The following is a 14,071-nucleotide window of genomic DNA, read 5'->3' on the forward strand; positions in this document are numbered from 1 at the left end:
GTTTATCATATATCATAAATTAAATTCGTGTGAGGTTTAAAAATCTATTCTTGGTTCTCTATTCGAGGGTCAGTTGTCCCATTAGCTTTTTAGGATCATGCAGGCAGCGGCACACACCCGGGGTCCCCCACAGCCTCATCACACATGCTGGTGAGCTGGCACATACGAGGTCAAGTTCTCTGTGCCCTTCACTCCAGCCTTCCTAACCCATCTCGGCCTCCTGTCCCGCTGCCCGGCCCGCGGTCCCACTATGGGGGAGGAAGGGGCACGAGCAAAGGAAGGCAGAGGGTGTTTCCGCACTACTGGCCCCCTCTCACTGTCAGCCTGCACGCGTCCTGGTGCCTGTAGTGCCAGGGACTGAACTGAGGGTCTGAGGCTGGTGAGGTTAGCAAGGCATCTCAGCGTGCCTGCGGGTCTTAGAAAGCCCAAGAGGCAGGGCAAGGCGTACCTCGATTCTTCGCGTTCCCCTGTCCTTCCTTCTCGGGATTAGAGATACCCTTACAGTTCAAACTGGCAGAAGTTTGGAATCTTTGCCCTAATTGGGGTTTAAGAAGAAAAAGAACTGCCTTTAAAGCAGCGACATCCCTTCAATCATCCCCGCCAACCAAAGAAGAAATGCAGCCACGTGAGGGTAAAGAAGTCACGAATTCTTCTTTGCATTGGGAAATCTAAATCCCTGGTTTTTCAGAAAGATCCATTCCCAGCAGGATCCAAATCCGAGTTCAGAAAGCGAAATGACTTGGAGTCCGAAATGGGTGTGCAGGGCATAAGAGCAGGACCTCTGGGGTGGCATAGCGGGGCGCACTGCTCCAAGTGACTTTGGAAACAATTAGGGCGCTCCTACAAGCTACTGAAGACTGCGGGGCTGAACCACGGAGTTTCCGTGCGCTCCTAGAAGGCTGAGAGGTGAGGTCCCGGAGACCCTACTGGTCCAGTCTGGGAAGAGGCGGGGCATGTTCAACGCAATGAAAACAACCAGGCCTAAGAAAGCGGAGGAGTTAAAACATTCAGCTCCTGTGAGAAACCCCCTCCCAGACACCTGGGGACTCGAGGCCTGGGCCGCTTCTAGCTCTACCCGCCTCACCTTCCCGGGAGCTCGAGCAACGCGTTTCTAAGTGCTTCAGACACTTCTTGGTCCCGGGGTCTGGCTCCTCTCCAGCCCTCGGGCTGTCTGCCCAATGCAAACGACACCTGGTCCCTTCACAGTCGCAGGACCTGTTCTCTAGGTTCTGAGCTCGCGGCCGTAAGGGTCTTGAGAAGAGTTTCTCTCCACGCATACAGACCGGGGGCTCCTGGCTCCCGAGATTGGCAGGGGAACACGTGAAGACCCCGGCCCATTGCCTGCATGACGTCTGCTCCCTCCTATACCAGAGACCTCTTCAGTTTGCTCGTTCCCAGACTGCACATCTAGGCGCTGTCTGAACCGTCCACCTGCGCAAACAGCGCCCCCTTCGGCTCAATGACTCCCTCTTTCACTCAGCTGTCTTTCGGAGGATGAAACCTGGGAATGTGTTGCAGACCCAGGAAGAGAGATAAGTGCCATTAAGTCAGGGAATCGCGGTACAGGGGACCTAGGTATTAGACCTAAGCAGGGGAAGGAGCTGGAGCTCCAGGTGGCAAGCACCCTGGACCCTGAAAACTTCTCACCTGGTGGAAACAGGAGCGGCTGGATGAGGACAAGAGAGGGCCTTCAAACTGCTGGGTCCAGAGTAGGGGACCCAGTGTCAGTCTCTAAGACTGTACTGGGTGGTTTTTCCCCTGCAGGGGTTCCTCCCAATCAATCCCCCCGCTATTTTCCAGGTTTTTCCAAATTCTCCTGGAATTAAAATACTCACTCTTTTTCATGCTAGAAACAAAAGATGAACCCAAAGTCCCAGTAACAATAGCAGCTAGGAGACTCAGTCTCTTTTGAATTTGGTCAAATAGCTTCAGAGTTTTCCAGGTTCTTGCTCCAGGAGGTCCTTCCTCCACTCCCTACGACATGCCCCTCAGATTCAACTCCCTCAATACTAGGCATCTGAAAGCCTAGGGGGTCCCTTACAGCTCTCCTAACACCCAGCTAAGAAGCCCAAGATGGAATAAGGTAGGCACCACAGGGTGACTCATTGAAGGTGTGTGTGTGTATGTGTCTGTGTTAGCATGTGGGTGTGGGTCTTTGGGGGCTGCAGTGTCTGGATAGGCCTAGGAAGCCACATGGCCTAAGGCTTTGGAATTCAGGGTGCTCAAAATGTGCCCTTATCAATTTGTTTGCTGGACTTCTGGGTCCATCTGAGCCCTGGCATCTCTGTACCAGCAAATAGAACCTGAGGAGCTGGTATAGGGTATCTCAACTAGCAGCTAGAACACCTCTGGGAAATTCTGGCATTTTCTAGAGTGAGATGGCCTCGTATGCACTCAGGGTAAGGAAGCCATGGGCACCTCAGAAACTCAGGCTTGGAGCCTAAGCCTGGTCAGGTGAGGGAGGTGAGGGGGAGCATGGGTAGAGACAGCTTCCTGTCCATCATATAAACTCTGCCATCACAGGGACATGAACCCCACGGTCAAAGAAGTCAGGCCCTCTTGCCCATCTCCAGAGGATAGAATTGACTCCTGACCAAGTTACCTGCCCTAGCGGCAGTGTGGTAGGGCAAACTGCTTAGTCCCCAAGACTTCCACTACCACCTCCCCCTTTGCTGTTATAAACATTTCCACCTTTTTTGTGAGACTTCTCAGTTATCAAAGCTAGAATTCTAATATCCTTATAGAATTCCATGCAAACATTTATTGGGTACCTTCCTAGTGCCAAGTGGGAGTCAAACCCTGGAGATTCACCTCAAATCCAAGAAATTCCTGTCAGACATTGAGACATACCAAGATAGGAGAGGACATGTGAACCCAGCCTCTGACAGAGGAAGAAAAGAAGTGTCTGAAAGGAGATCCCCCACACCCCACTTCAGAGGACTTGTCCTCGCTCTGCTGAGCTCCTCTCGGAGCTCACTTACAGACGTTGTCCCCTCTGTGTGGAGAACAGAGGGTTTTTTAGAAAGGGAGGAATGTGAGGGTCATGGCAGCCGCTGCTCAGGACAGGAACACACAGAAGCCCTTGGCCTTGAAACCTAGCCATTCTGGACACAGAATCTCTGAATATATGCTGGCCACCCAGGAGAGGTATTACGTTTGTTTACTGATCTCCCACAGTGGACTCTGAAGATCTAATTGCGGTGCGCTTCCTGACATCTTCCTGGGTAAGCTAGGTGTCTCCAGCAGTGCACGGGCCAGAGAACACTCCTGGAAGCAGAGCCTTCTCCCAGGTCCAGGGTAGGGCTCTGGGTGTGCTCAGAAGTCCCGCCTTTGCAAAGCCTTCAATTCAAGGAGGCTCCCCAGCTGCTTCTTCCTTGGAGGCCATGCAGGGGATCCAGACACGGTTTTCTGCCCTCCCAGGACCACATTGGAAGCAAAAGGTCTGAGTGCGAAGGAGGTCCTGTGGCAGAGGGGGAATGGCAGGATAGAATGTCTCTGGGCTTGTCCAGGGGGGTCTGTGAGGGATGAGACACAACCTTGGCCCAATCAGGAAAGGAGAAAGTAGCTAATGTGATCTATATATATTCCTCCCTTGTTAAACACTCCTTACCTCTTTAACCAAACCAAACCAAAAGAAAACGAAAAAGCTACTTCAGCAATTCCTCCTCCCCACAGGAATTCAGTGTGTGAAAAATACAAATTTCCCTCTGATGCCACTGTAAGCCCAAGGGACACTCCCTTCCCTAACCAGATGCTGCAGGTGCCTGAACATCATCCCTAAGGACCAAATACCAACAGACAGGAATTGATCCCCAAGAGTATCCTGAAGAGGTGGCTGCTGCTTCTGGAAGTTGGCAGGGTGTATGTTTAAAGTTAATAATAGTCATAATATAATAACAGCCTTAGTAGCTCAAACTTGCTGTTTTTCTTACTTGCAGAAGAGATAAAGCAGTAGCATTGACTGCAGGATCCTGGCAGAGTCCCAGGCCCAGCACCATGGTCAGGTGTGGGGACAAGTCTTGCTTCCAGGATCTGGGATCTGTTCACATGAAAGAAGTGGCCAGAGCCAAGACTGAGAGATGGCATGGGGGCCTGGAGGTGAGCTCAGGAGCCGCAGAGGGGGCTGGGGAGGATGGACTTAAAGGTGCAGCCATCCCCACTATCTGTGCCCAGAAATGCTTGGTGCTGCCTGCACAAACTCCCACTAATTACAGTTGTGGGAATTAATTTTTATCACCCTTAAACTTGAGACATTCAACTTTCCTGGGGTAATGGATGAAAATTGGTGCTTGGGCTTCAGATTGACAGGGCAGGATCCCTGTGGGGTCAGCCAGAGTAGAGGTTTGGTTTTATCATAGTCAGGTGGACAGTGTTTTAACTTTTTTTTTAAGAGGAGGTGGTAGATACAGTCAAGTCCAGCAGTTACTCTGAAGAGGAGAGGGGTGGAAGTACTGGCGTCCCCCTTTCACCACAGAGGCAAAGCACAGAAGCAAGGGAAGTGGGAGGAGCACAGGACCAGGAGCTGGGGCTTTGAGTCTCTTGTTTTTGAAGGGACCTGTGAAAGATGGATTTTCTTCCTTAGGGCTAAAAGCAAAGCCAGAATTCTCCCTTGCTGTTTTGTTTTGTTTTAGACTCTTCAAATCCCACCTCTTCCTCTGGAGCTTGTACACTCCTTCAGGGCACGTTGTCCTGGGCACACTGTCTGCTCCATTTTCCAGACCGCAGAACCTGCCCCATTCCCACAAGTATCAGACCCAGCAGGGCCTAGTCCCAGGCCCAGGAACCTTGAATCTTAAACTCCTGCCTGTCGTTAGAGTGGAAGCCAGAGGTCTTCCAGGCACATTCATCCATCTGGGCCCTGGGCCCTCAGACCTGGTAGAGATGGTTCTCTCTCCCTTCCTGCATCCCCATTCTTTTCTAAAATTGCCCTTCTCCCTCCTTTTTCCCAGGCTCACTCTGCTCTCTTCTTTATCTCCCCTACATTTATCCTTTAACCTTGGGTTAACTTGGTTCAGTCCTGCTTTAATAACCACAGCACCTGGACCAGGCAGGAGTGTGGGGCGGCTGCAAATGGTCTTTGCCTCCCTTGCTTCCTCCCTCCCATTACCTGTCTGTCCCTAGTGTGGAGGACTGAGACAACTTCCTACCCCGACCTTCCTTGAGTACAGGATGTGTTGGGAAGTAGGCAGTGGTGACATGAAAAGAGAAAAATAATCATTTGGGAGAGATCAGGTCTAGGGCATCTGGTCCAGCAGGGAGAGGAGGGCAGTGCCCATATTTACTGTCTGTACAGTTCTGGGAATGTCCCCACTAGGATTGGTAATGTGGACTTGGCCCAAGTCAGGTCACCTCCTCTTATTCCTGGAGGCAGCTGCCTTTGGGTGAAGAATTTACTTCCTGTGCTCAGATTTCAGAAACATTTCCTTGCTTCTGGATCTGGGGAGGGGAAGAGGGAGGGGCTGCAGGCCATCTGAGGTATGTCTACTCCATAACTTGCCTGGGTGGGGTGGGTCATATGAAGGGGACCCAGGCACCCACCTCACCTTTTCCCCCTCCCTCCCAGCTGGCTACCCTTCTTGGAAGCTATGAGGGTTGGTCACTGATTGGCATCCACAGTATTCATCATCACTCCAAGAAAACTTAAAGTAAGTGATTCAGGCTGAAAGACTACAATATATGTCAGAAATCTGGATCTAAACAAAGAAATGAAAAACGTTGGAAATAGAATAAATAAAGACAAAGTGAAATCTTTTTTCTTTTTTTTTTTTTGCGGTACGTGGGACTCTCACTCTTGTGGCCTCTCCCGTTGTGGAGCACAGGCTCCAGACACGCAGGCTCAGTGGCCATGGCTCACGGGCCCAGACGCTCTGCAGCACGTGGGATCTTCCCGGACCGGGGCACAAACCCGCATCCCCTGCATCGGCAGGCGGAATCTCAACCACTGAGCCACCAGGGAAGCCATAAGTGAAATCTTTTCATTCCTTACTTTTATCACTCTAAATGCTAACTGCTTAAACAAAAGTTGTATGTATTGTGAATTTATAGCATATTTAAAAGTGACATGTATGACAACAATGGCAAAAGGGTGGAAGGGAAGAATTGGGAATATACATATATAAGATTGTTACATTACAGGGGAAGTATAAAGTAAGAGGTTTAAATAATAAGAAGTCAATAGAGGAGGTGAAGAGAAATCACAAAATTAAATCCATAAAGGCAAGAGAAGAGGGGAAAAAAGAAGACAAATTGAAAAAGTAGAAAACATCCAGTAAGAAACAGATTTTAACCCAACGATATGAATAATCACTTAAATGTGAATGGCCTAAATAATCTCTGTTAATAGATTTGGGGGAAGAAAGCAAGATCGAAGTAAGATCTATAAGGTCTCTAAGAAACATACTTTAAATAAAAAGACATAGGTTAAAACAATAGTTATACAGGAGAGTGGGGTAATTTTGCTCACGAGGCTACAGTTGGCAATGTTTGAAGACATTTTTGGTTTTCAAAACGAGGAGGTGCTACTCACATCTAGTGGGTAGAGGCCAGGGACACTGCTAAATATCCTAAAGTGGACAGGACAATCCCCCACAACAAAGAATGATTTGTCCCTAAATTTCATTAGTACGGAGGTTGAGAAACCTTGGGTTAAAAGTTATAAATTTGAGAGACGGCATGAAAACAGTAACCAAAAGTAAGCCAAAGTCATCATATTTATTCAAATAAATTAGAGTTCAGAACAACAATACTGTCGGGGATAAAGTGGAGCATTACCAATGAAAAAGAGGTCCATTCTCCAAGAAGACATAACAATCTTAAATGTGTATGAACCTTCACACATACACAAACTTCCAAATATGTGCAGCAAAAGCTAATAGATCTGAAGAGAGAAACTGATAAATCCACAATAATAGTTGGAACTTCAATACTCTTCTCGCATTAGCTGAAAGAACAAGTAGGCAGAAATTCAGTAAAAATATGGATGCCTTGAACAGAACTATCAACCAACTTGACCTAATTGGCATTCATAGAACACTCTAGGCCCAATATAGCAGAATCTATTTTCTTTTTGATGCACATGGAACATTGATCAAGATACACCATGTTCTGAGAAATAATACAAACCTTAAAAAATTGAAAAAAAATTAAATTAATAAAAAAGTGTGTTCTCAGCTGGAGCTTGGTCAAGATGTAGGAGTAGGAAGATCCTGAGCTCACCTCCTTCATACTAAAATCACAAGTGTTTACAGAGCAACTATTGATGACAAAGACCTTAATCTAGCTGAAAAGATCTTCTACAACTAAAGATGTAAAGAAGGCACCACAGTTGAGACAGGTAGGAGGAATGGAGTTGTGGAATAGTCAAGACCCATACCTCCAGGTTGGTGAACCACAAATGTGAGGATAATTACAACTGCAGAGACTTCCCCAAGGAGCAATGGGTCTGAGCCCTGCAACAGGATCCCCAGCCTGTTGATCCTGCACTGGGAAGAAGTACTTCCAGAAATTTGCTTTGAATGCCAGCAGGGCTTACTTTAGGGAGACCCAGAGGGATGTGGGAAACAGAGACTCTATTCTTGAAGGGCACACACAAAATCTCACATACTCTGGGACCATGGGCAGAAGCATTAATTTGAAAGCATCCTGCAGTAAACCCACCTGCTGAACTTGGGGAGTCTCCCAGAGAGGCAAGAGGAAACAGGAGTTCACCCTGGGACACAGAAATTAGTGGCAGCCACTTTGGGGAGCTTATTCTACCACGTAGACCTGATGCTGGCAAGGGCCATTTTGCAATCCCTTTAGCTTATTAACACTGGGACCTGGGCCTAACTGCCAGCCCGTCAGGACCAGTACTTGGATGCTTCAGGTCAAGCAACTAGTGGGGTGGGGACACAACCCCACCACCCAGCAGAAAGGCTTCCTTAAGACACCCTGAGCTCACAGTCACCCCAGGATATTGCCCTGTCCAGGACCTGGCCCCACACACCAGTGGGCAAGCACCAGTACCAGGACCCTCTGGGCCCCAGCCCCACCCAGCAGTGGGCTGACACACCAAGCCAGGGACACTCAGAACCCTGCAACCAGAGACCCTAGGACCCAGCTCCACCTACCAGAGGGCTAGCACTAGCCCCAGGACCCAGCTTTATCCACAGGTTAGTAGGAACCAGACCTGTTTTCCCCTGGATACTGATTCTTCCCACCGGTGGGGGAATACCAGCCCCAGAACTAGTGCAGCCCCACAGCCTGAGATGGTAGGACACAGCCCACCCCCCAACAGGCCAGAACAATCCCCAGAAAGCCCTGAGTACCTGCCTCACACACCAGCATGCCAACACCAGTTCTGAGACACCCTGTGCCCTTCAACCAGCCACCTAAGGATCTAGTCCCACCCACCCGTGGGCAGATACAAGCTTTGAGACACCCCAGAATCCAGAGCCAGCTGTGTCAGGAACTGGTCCTGCCCAACAGCAGGCAGACACCAGCCCCAGGACCAATGTATACTCACAGCATACCTTGTCAGGACCCAGACAACACACCAGCAGGCCAACACCAGCTCCAAGATACCTTGAACTTCTCAGCCAGCTAGGCTGGGATCAAGCACATCTCACATGGTGAGTGGACCAGCACCAGCTTTGGGACATCCCAGAAACCACAGCCAGCCATGTCAGGAACTGGCCCCATAGCAGGATGACACTAGGTCTGGAAACCCTGAGGCCTGAAACACCTACCGCAGAACTACCTCTTCAAGCCAGTGAACCAGCAATAGCCCAGAAGCCCCAGGTTTCCAGAGACAGCCACCTTGTGACCTGGCCACTCCAACCAGTGGCTAGCAGTCTCCACACAAGGCAGGGTCTGGCATGCAACCGGACCAGGGACCATAAACACCTTCCAGACCAATGACAGCAGTTGGTCTGCCACAAAAGAAGGACCCATGCAACCCACATATGGGGCACCACTAGAGCATTTAGATTTGGTGACCAGAGAGGTGTGTGCTGTTGTGTTGCATAGGATGTCTCGTACAAAGGGTCACTTCTCCAAGGTTGGGAAATGTAAACAACCTACCAGATACATAGAAATCAAACCAGCAAATTAGGAAAAATGAGGTGACAGAGGAACATGTTCTCAACAAAAGCACAAGATAAAATTCCAGAAGAAAAACTACTCTAAGTGGAGATAGGTAATCCCAATGACGAGTTCAAGGTAACCATTGTAGAAATGATCAAAGAACTTGGAAGAATGGATGAACAGAGGGATAAGTTAGAGTTTTTAATGAAGAGATAGAGAATAGAAAGAAGAACTAAAACGAGATGAAGAATACAGTAAGTGAAAAAATACACTAGAAGGAACCAACTGTAGATTAGATGATACAGAGGAACAGATCAGCAAGCTGGAAGACATAGTAGTGGAACTCACTGAAGCTGAACAGAAGAAAAGGGAATAAAAAGAAATGAGGGCAGTTTAAGAGACATCTGGGACAACATAAAGCATACTGACATTTGCTTATATGGGTCCCAGAAGAAGAAAGAGAGAAAGCTGCTGAGAACATATTTGAAGACATAATAGCTGAAAACTTCCCTAACCTTGGAAATGAAACAGACATCAAGGTGCAGGAATCACAGAGAGTCCCAAACAGAATCAACCCAAAGAGGAGCTAAAAAAGACACATTGCAATTAAAATGGCCAAAATTAAAGATAAAGAGAGAATATTAAAAGCAGCAAGGGAAAACCCACAAGTTAAATACAGGGAGCTCCCGTAAGTCTACCAGCTGACTTTTCAGCAGAAACTCTGCAGGTCAGAAGGAAGTAGCATGATGTATTTTAAGGGATGAAAGGGAAAAACCTACAACCAAGACCACTCTACCTGTCAAGGTTTTCATTCAGTTTTGATGGAGAGATTAAAAGGTTTACAGACAAGCAAAAGCTAAAAGAGTTCATCACCACCAAACCAGCTTTATAATATTAAAGGGATTTCTCTAAGCAAAATAGAAAAGGCCAAAACTAGAAACATGAAAATTATGAATGGAAAAAAGGTATCTATATAGTAAAGGTGGTAAATCAATGATGTACAAAGGTAGTGGGAAGGTTAAAAGACAAAAGTAGTCAAATCATCTATATTTGCAATAAGTAGTTAAGGATACACACACAAAACAGATGTAAAATATGATGACGAAACACTAATCATGGGAGAGGGAAGGAAAATGCAAGCCTGTTAAAATGCTATTTAATTCAGAGATCAGCAACTTGAAATAATCATACATATATAAAATTCATGGCAACCACAAACAAAATATCTAAAATAGACACACAGAAAGAAAGGAATCCAAACATAGCAATAAAGATATTCAAACAAATCACAAGAGAAGAGGACAAAAGAAGAAAGGATCAAATAAAAAGTGCAAAAGCAACCCCCAAACAATTAACAAAATGGCAATAAGTACAAACCTATCAATAATTACTTTAAATGTAAATGGACTAAATGCTCCAACCAAAAGACATAGAGAGGCAGAATGGATACAACCAAGACCCATATATATGCTACCTACAAGAGACTCACTTCAAATCTAAAGATGCACACAGATTGAAAGAGAGGGCATGGAAAAAGTACTCTATGCAAATGGAAATCAAAATAAAGTCAGAATAGCAATACTTATATCAGACAAAATAGACTTTTTGTTTGGGAGATTTATTTTCATTTCATTTTGTGTAATTGCAATTGATTTGTTGCAGAAATTTGTACCTGGCATTTCATACTCCATAGAGTAGCACTTGAACTATTATCTGGCCTCTTTCATTGCTTTCCATTATCACCATCTGACTTTATAAAAGGAAATTTCCTTTTCATACAGTGTTAGTGGTAATATAAAATTGGTACAACCTCTTTGCAGATCAATTTGTTCATTCTATTAATTTTTTAAAAAAGTACTCTTTAATTAAGCAATTTCACTTCTAGAAACTGATAACTGTACAAAGTTGAATGGACAAGGATAATCAAAGCTGCATTGTTTATAAACTGAAAAAATGGCAACAACTTAAAAATGTCTATAGGATGATCCACATCAATCATGATGCATCTAGCTGATAGAATTCTCTGCAGCCATTAAAAAGAATGAGGTAGAGTTTCTTTACTGCCACAGAAAGGCCTTCAAGGAATAAAAAGTGAAAAGAGAAAGGTTGCATAATCATAATGATAATAATAGTAATTATTATTATTACAAACACTTGAAAAGTGTGTACTATATTCTAAGCATTTAACTTTATTATTTTTTTTACATCTTTATTGGAGTATAATTGCTTTACAATGGTGTGTTAGTCTCTGCTTTATAACAAAGTGAATCAGTTATACATATACATATGTTCCCATATCTCTTCCCTCTTGCGTCTCCCTCCCTCCCACACTCCCTATCCCACCCCTCTAGTTGGTCACAAAGCACGGAGCTGATCTCCCCGTGCTATGTGGCTGCTTCCCACTAGCTCTGTATTTTATGTTTGGTTGTGTATATATGTCCACGCCAATCTCTCACTTTGTCACAGCTTACCCTTCCCCCTCCCCATATCCTCAAGTCCATTCTCTAGTAGGTCTGTGTCTTTATTCCATCTTAACTCTAGGTTCTTCATGACATTTGTTTTTTCTTAAATTCCATATATATGTTAGAATTTCGTATATGTTTTTCTCTTTCTGACTTACTTCACTCTGTATGAGAGACTCTAGGTCCATCCACCTCATCAAAAATAGATAAGTTTCGTTTCCTTTTATGGCTGAGTAATATTCCATTGTATATATGTTCCACATCTTCTTTATCCATTCATCCAGTGAGGGACACTTAGGTTGTTTCCACCTCCGGGCTATTGTAAATAGAGCTACCAATGAACATGACCCTTTTTGAATTATGGTTTTCTCAGGGTATGTGCCCAGTAGTGGGACTGCTAGGTCATATGCTAGATCTATTTGTAGTTTTTAAAAGAACCTCCATACTGTTCTCCATAGTGGCTGTACCAATTCACATTCCCACCAGCAGTGCAAGAGTGTTCCCTTTTCTCCACACCCTCTCCAGCATTTATTGTTTCTAGATTTCTGGATGATGGCCATTCTGACTGGTGTGAGAGGATATCTCAAAAGATTTGCATTTGTCTAATGATTAATGAGGTTGAGCATTCTTTCATGTGTTTGTTGGCAGTCTGTATATCTTCTTTGGAGAAATGTCTATTTAGGTCTTCTGCCCATATTTGGATTGGGTTGTTTGTTTTTTTGCTATTGAGCTGCATGAGCTGCTTGTAAATTTTGGAGATTAATCCTTTGTCAGTTGCTTCATTTGCAAATATTTTCTCCCATTCTGAGGGTTGTCTTTTGCTCTTTTTTATGGTTTCTTTACCGTGCAAAACCTTTGAAGTTTCATTAGGTTCCATTTGTATATATTTGTTTTTATTTCCATTTCTCTAGGAGGTGGGTCCAAAAGGATCTTGCTGTGATTTATGTCATAGAGTGTTCTGCCTATGTTTTCCTCTACGAGTTTGATAGTTTCTGGCCTGATATTTAGGTCTTTAATCCATTTTGTGCTTATTTTAGTGTATGGTGTTAGGGAGTGATCTAATCTCATACTTTTACATGTACCTGTCCAGTTTCCCCAGCCCCAATTATTGAAGAGGCTGTCCTTTCTCCACTGTACATTCCTGTCTCCTTTATCAAAGATAAGGTGAGCATATGTGCGTGCGTTTATCTCTGGGCTTTCTATGCTGTTCCATTGATCTATCTTTCTGTTTTTGTGCCAGTACCATACTGTCTTGATAACTGTAGCTTTGTAGTATAGTCTGAAGTCAGGGAGCCTGATTCCTCCAGCTCAGTTTTTCATTCTCAAGGTTGTTTTGGCTATTCGGGGTCTTTTGTGTTTCCATGCAAATTGTGAAGTATTTTCTTCTAGTTCTGTGAAAAATGCCAGTGGTATTTTGATAGGGATTGCATTGAATCTGTAGATTGATTTGGGTAGTAGAGTCATTTCCACAATGTTGATTCTTCCAATCCAAGAACATTGTATATCTCTTCATCTATTTGTATCTTCTTTAATTTCTTTCATCAGTGTCTTAAAATTTTCTGCATACAGGTCTTTTGTCTCCTTAGGTAGATTTATTCCTAGATTTTTTTTCTTTCTGTTGCAATGGTAAATGGGAGTGTTTTCTTAATTTTACTTTCAGATTTTTCATCATTAGTGCATAGGAATGCCAGAGATTTCTGTGCATTAATTTTGTATCCTGCTACTTTACCAAACTCATTGTTTAGCTCTAGTAGTTTTCTGGTAGCATCTTTAGGATTCTCTATGTAGAGTACATTATCATCTGCAAACAGTGACAGCTTTACTTCTTCTTTTCCAATTTGTATTCCTTTTATTTCCTTTTCTTCTCTGATTGCTGTGGCTAAAACTTCCAAAACTATGTTGAATAATAGTGGTGACAGTGGGCAACCTTGTCTTGTTCCTGATCTTAGTGGAAATGCTTTCAGTTTTTCACCATTGAGGACAATGTGGGCTGTGGGTTTGTCATATATGGCCTTTATTATGTTGAGGAAAGTTCCCTCTGTATCTACTTTCTTCAGGGTTTTTATCATAAATGGGCATGGAATTTCGTCGAAAGCTTTTTCTGCATCTATTGAGATGATCATATGATTTTTCTCCCTCAGTTTGTTAATATGGTGTATCACGTTGACTGTTTTGCATATATTGAAGAATCCTTGCATTCCTGGAATAAACCCCACTTGATCATGGTGTATGATCCTTTTAATGTGCTGTTGGATTCTGTTCGCTAGTATTTTGTTGAGGATTTTTGCATCTATGTTCATCAGTGATATTGGCCTGTAGTTTTCTTTCTTTGCAACATCCTTGTCTGGTTTTGGGACCAGGGTGATGGTGGCCTCTTAGAATGAGTTTGGGAGTTTCTTCCCTGTGATATATTTTGGAGGAATTTGAGAAGGATAGGTGTTAGCTCTTCTCTAAATATTTGATAGAATTCGTCTGTGAAGCCACCTGGTCCTGGGCTTTGGTTTGTTGGAAGATTTTAATCACAGTTTCAATTTCAGTGCTTGTGA

The sequence above is a fragment of the Mesoplodon bidens genome (genome assembly GCF_964165515.1).
Source record: "Mesoplodon bidens genome assembly, contig: HAP1_SCAFFOLD_448, whole genome shotgun sequence".
NCBI lineage: Eukaryota > Metazoa > Chordata > Mammalia > Artiodactyla > Ziphiidae > Mesoplodon > Mesoplodon bidens.